This window comes from Xenopus laevis, chromosome 6S, assembly GCF_017654675.1.
Source record: "Xenopus laevis strain J_2021 chromosome 6S, Xenopus_laevis_v10.1, whole genome shotgun sequence".
NCBI classification, from domain to species: Eukaryota; Metazoa; Chordata; class Amphibia; order Anura; family Pipidae; genus Xenopus; species Xenopus laevis.
Window position 1 is genome coordinate 115,481,997 of NC_054382.1, and position 6,000 is coordinate 115,487,996.

The following is a 6,000-nucleotide window of genomic DNA, read 5'->3' on the forward strand; positions in this document are numbered from 1 at the left end:
TTTTGTCGGGGACAGGGGACTGTGTGATAATCACCAACAAAGAGGGATTAACCTATTCTGCTCCACATAGAAGGCTATGGAGGAATAATGAGATTCTGTCAATTTGTTTTGCTTCTGGATACAAGTGCTCTAGTACTTCCCAACCACGGGTACCACTTTCTGCTACAGTAAAGACAATACACCAAAAGAACCCTGCCCTCCAGCCAAACCCAAGCCTCTAACTACAAGTGCCCCATATGGGAATCAGGAATGCAAATATAGTATTTGGTAAGCTGCCATACTATTTGATAGCACCTAACAAAATAATACATATACACCCCAGGGAATTGATTTAACAGTCAATCTTAAACTAAATAATTGTCAATACATGCATCTTAGGAAGCAATGATTTCAATACATTCATAGATAAGCTGAGTTGCACATGTTGTGTTTGACATTACTATCATTATATTTATGGCAAATATATACTACTGGATAAATATTAGATACTAAAGAGTTTATACTATACTACACTATACAGTAGCTGCAGGGCCTGCATCAGGGGGGGACAGGGGGGGGCAGGGGGGGGCAAGTGTCCCAGGCCCGGGCATGAAGGGGGGGCCCGGCAGTGCTGCACTTTAGAAAGAGCTGGGCCCCCCTTCCGAGCGCCGAAGATTTGCTGCCATTTTTGATTCCGAACAGCTGAAAATGCGGAATTACAGCCGAAGTCCCGAAGCAGTGAAAAGACCCGAAGTCACAAAAACAGTCCTTAAGCCATGAGTTCAATTTTACTGAACAAAAATCTGTGTATTTTTTAATCCCCTGGCCACCAATGTATTATTTTAATATTCTATAGGCCCCTGTCACCAATTTTTTTTACTTGTAATGGGGGCCCTGGCACCAATGCTTTTTTAAAAAAACTTTTATGTGGGGCCCTGGCGCCAATCAATAGCTTTTTATAACTTGTCTGTGTGGGGGGTTACTTTTTTAACGCTGATGTGTGGTCTTTTAACTGTGATGTGGAGTGGGCAGGTCTGGGCAGGGCTTGGCACCAGGATGGGCGGGGCCTAGGGGGCCCCAAAAATGTTGTTGTATGGGGCCCCGTGATTTCTAATGGCGGCCCTGAGTAGCTGCATCTGAATTGCATCCACATTGTAGCTGAATTATTAGAGTTCTACAGCTGTAATGCATTTGGCCACAAGGCAAACAACACACTGGAGCAGACAATGTATAGGATTAGGAGTCATATAGTTGCACATCACCCTCTAATGTGCACAGTCTCCATTCCAATGGAATATGTAATCCAAACAGGAATGTGAATTTACTCTAACAAAAGAGTATCCATGAAACCCAGGGAGTGAATCCATATGATGAGCCTGTGTTACCCCACTGTCATCTAATGGGAATCCACTACTCACATAGACAACTGTAACAGGCATTTAGGAAGTTTAGCTGACAGCAAGCGTCTGATCATGGAGCGCACAGGCTGTTGCAGTAGAGCGCACCGCCTATTGCGCACGGACCTTCCATTGCGCACAGTTCCTCTCCAACTCCACTAACCAGTGTGCACAAGTCTCCCTGTCTCCGCTCTCCCGCGCTATTCCTGGTAACGCTGCGCTGATGAGTTCCTTACCTGCTATTGGGGATGGAGCGCTACAAGGGTTGTAAGAAATCCGGAGCTGTGTGTGCGCTCATTTCCAGTTGCTGGAGCGCAGGAGGTACATTGCCCCCCTCGGGAAAGTCAAGGGAAAAACCCGCCCCTCCATCCATTGGGCCAGTCCTTGGGTACAACTCACAGGCAGATTCTGAAAGTGCCATTGCCAACTGCAGAGATGGGCTTTGTAGTGGAAAAGGGAAAGTGGCCGCCCCTTGATCCGGTTTATAGGGACGTGGATAGATACATATATATTAAATTATATTAAAATCAGTTCGGAGCTGCAAATATGTCTCTGGGTAAACTCCTTTGAGCGACTTCTTTATAGGGAAAAAATATGCTTAAAACGCATTTAACATCCTGCAGAGTGATAATCTCAGGCAATTTGCAATTGGACCTTTATTTGTGTGTGTTTTGTAAACTGGTTATGTTTCATTCCTGCCATTCTCCTCTGTAGATTTGGAATTCTCCTCCCTGGCAACCAGAAATCTGATGAGTCCAAAATAATACCGAGGTTTTTTTTTATTGTATCTGTCAGATGTCTTTAATTTCCCAGACCCTCTCCTATTCAGCTCTCAATGTGCCCTTCAAACCACTGTCTAGTTACCAGGGTAAGTGTACCCTAGCAACTAGGTAACCATCTGAATTTAAAAAAAATCAAAGTTGTAGTCACTCTTAGCCAGTGAACCCCAACCAGTGGCTCATGAGCAACATGTTTTTTCCATAGATGTTGCTCCCAGTGGCCTCAAAGCAGGTACTTAATTTTAAATTCCAGGTTTGGAGGCAAGTTTTAGTTGCATTAAACCCAGATGTACTGCCAAACAGAGTCTCCTGTAAGCTGCCATTTCTCATAGGGGCTATCAAATAGCCAGGGTCGGACTGGGGGGCCCGGGGTCCACCGGGACTGCTGTCCAGGGCCCCCTGTCCCCCTACTCCGGGCGCATCTTGCGTGCATGCATGGAGGCGCTCATGCTCATACGAAACTATGTGCATGCGCTGACGGCAACACTCGGCAGCGCCAAAATTTTTTTTTTGTATAGTGGGGTCTTCCAGAGAAGGGGGTCTAGCCCGGCGGGGCCCCATGAGGGTCATGGCCCACTGGGTTTTTTCCAGGTGTCCCGCTGGGCCAGTCCGACACTGCAAATAGCCAATCATATTGCTTAGAATTAGCCATTCTACAACATACTAAAAGTTAAAATAAAGGTGAACCATCCTTTTAAGTACAGGTATAAATGTATCACTAAATCCCATAACAGTACAAGGCAGGCAGAGTTTGCTTCCCAGCTTCATTGCTTTGAGATCCCTTCTCCATTAGCAAAGACAGAGCTGTCCAACATTTTCAAATACTGGCCTGATTTTCTGCCATTCCCACATGTTCATGGTCTGGATACTATTAAAATGATTATGTCATACGAAGCAAACGATGGAGCTGTCAGACATACTGGAGGCCTTCAGAATCCCAGGGAAGAATGTGTCCAGCCTCAGAGACTTCACTTTGACAGCCTTGTGCAGAAACGGGCCATTACATAGTAAGTTAGGTTGAATAAAGACACACGTCCATCAAGTTCGACCTTTTAACTCTATTTTAACCTGCCAGTTGATCCAGAGGAAGGCAAAAAACTCCATCTGAAGCCTCTCCAATTTGCCTCAGAGGGGGAAAAAATTCCTTCCTGGCTCCAAAATGGCAATGGGACCAGTCCCTGGATCAACTTGTACTATGAGCTATCTCCCATAACCCTGTATTCCCTCACTTGATAAAAAGCAATCCAACCCCTTCTTAAAGCTATCTAATGTATCAGCCTGTACCACTGATGCAGGGAGACAATTCCACATCTTCACAGCTCTCACTGTAAAAAAACCCTTCCGAATATTTAGACAGAACCTCTTTTCTTCTAATCGGAATGGGTGACCTTGTGTCAGCTGGAAAGACCTACTGGTAAATAAATAAAGAATTAGATTATTATTAGTGATGGCCTGTTACACTGCCTGAGGCAGCATTCAAAATGCGCATCGCTAGCGCAGAGTGCGAAAATTGCGCTAGAAAAGCCGAATTTCCGGTTTAAAAAATGGAAATTCGGCTCTTAAAGTTACCAGGGTCAGCATTTTTGCCACCCCTGGCAACCAGGGGGGCGCTGCCGCCTGAGCCTCAACTTGCCTCATTGGTGGAGCACCCCTTACACGCATGCGCATTGATGGGGCACGGTGACGCACTTACGTGACACCAACGCTCACGTACATACAAGTTAAGTCTGGTGAGCAGTAGAATCTGGTCCAGGGGTAGGCAGAAGAAGTAGCTGCCCAGCGCCCCCCAATTGTTGCGCCCTAGACAGCTGCCTCTTCAAACAGTAAACAGTACTGCTATACACATATTCATATTAAATTCCCCTTCTTATGACTCTGAGCATTTTGCAGGTTCTCTCCTGACAGTGACTATGAGTGCAGGTTTATGGAATGTAGTCACGATCTGTATAATTGTTCTTCCAAGAAGGCATCATTTTACACTGCAGTGATACTCTTAGCACTGCAATGCTGCTTCCCATTAATTCTAGCACTCAGATGTTTCAAATAGCTGCTTACATATAGATATTTACACAGAAAGAGAGATAATATAATACAGATATGGGATCCATTATCAGGAAACCCGTTATCCAGAAAGCTCTGAATTAGGGTCTGGCCACACGAGCAGATCTGGGGAGATTAGTCGCCCCAACGACAAATCTCCTCTTCTGTAGGGCGAAAATCTCCCGAAACTGCCTTCCCCCTGCCATCCGCAGGGTAAAATGAAAATCGCCTGGGGGGAGGCACACGCAGAGCTCGCCCGAAGTTTCCTCATGAGGCAACTTCGGGCGACTTCGGAAAACGAAGTGCCGCATGGGCCTTCCCCCAGGCGATTTTCATTTTAGCTGACGGAGGGCAGGGGGAAGGCAGTTCGGAGTGATTGTCGGCCGCCCCAAAGAAGAGGAGATTTGTCGCTGGGGCAACTAATCTCCCCGAATCTGCTTGTTTGGCCAGACCCTTACAGAAAGGCTGTCTCCCATAGACTCCACTATAATCAAATAATCCAATTTATTTTTAAAATGGTTTCCTTTTTCTCTGTAATAATAAAACAGTAGCTTGTACTTGATCCCAACTAAGATATAATTAATCCTTATTGGAGGCAAAACCAGCCTATTGGGTTTATTTAATGTTTACATGATTTTCTAGCACAGTAGTTTTGGATGAAGATCCAAATTACAGAAACATCCATTATCCAGAAAACCCCCAGGAGCATTCTGGATAACAGGTCCCATACCTGTACCCCATATTTTAAGTTATAAGTATATTAAAGGGGTGGTTAACCATTAACCTTTAGTATGTTATAGCCTGTACAGTTCATAGCAACTTTATAGTTGATGATGAGTTATTTGCCTTCCTCTTCTACCTTTTCTAGATTTCATTGGGGGTCACTGACCCCAGCATGAAAAAAAAACAATTGTCTGTCAAGATGGAATTTTATTGCTATTGTTATTTTTTTTACTTATCTTCTATTCAGCCCCCCTCCAATACTTATTCCAGTGTCTCTTAAAACCACTGCTTGGTTAGTGCAAATAAGACCCTAGCATTCAGATACTTGCTGAAATTCCATACTGGAGAGGTGCTGAACAAAGAGCTAAATAACTGAAAAACCATAAATAAAAAAAGAAGAAGACTAATTGCAGTTTGTCTCAGAATATTACTATCTATTTCATACTAAAAGTTTGTTTAAAGGTGAACTACCCCATTAAGCGCAGAGACACACGCTGTTATTTCGGAAGATTAATCGCCCAGTGACAAATCACTTCTTCTTCGGGCAACTAATCTCCCTAAACTGCCTTCCCATCGGCAAGAATGTAAATTGCCGGTGGGATGGCACTCGGAACGCTGCCGTAGTCGCCCGAAGTTGCCTGATGAGGAATGAGGCCTCAGACCAAGTGCTTTTATAGAGGTCATGGAATTTCTAATATGCTTATTTTTACAATACTTTGTGTAACTGTGTTACATGAGTTTCACCGAGTCATGTAACACAGATTGCATCATTCAGCACCAATGACATCACAGATTGCATCATTGAGCACCCATGACATCACTAAACATCTTTTATAAGGACAAGGGTATCATTTACAGGATTTTCAGGGTAATATTCATGGTATTATAGGCATATTTACCATGTGGTTCTGATTGTTAACAATAACAGATGTTGATGAATCAATAGACATTTTTGCAAATCCAATACAAACCCGGGGAAAATTTTTCTGTGTTTATTTTTTAATTACTTTTACACTCACGAATAGTGTTTCAATTAAAATAACATTAATAATAATGTTTATTTCAGTAGCTAATCCAGTCTT

General features: G+C 43.8%; 1 protein-coding gene across 1 annotated transcript in view; it reads right to left on the minus strand.

Annotated features, from left to right (window-relative positions):
• Positions 1 to 1,680, minus strand: part of matn2.S (matrilin 2 S homeolog) — a 40,048-nt gene extending 38,368 nt beyond the window's left edge. Inside the window, 1 exon segment of the mRNA NM_001096365.1 lies at positions 1,613 to 1,680. The gene's annotated coding sequence lies outside the window, so the exon portion shown is untranslated.
• Between the last annotated feature and the right edge of the window lie 4,320 nt (positions 1,681 to 6,000).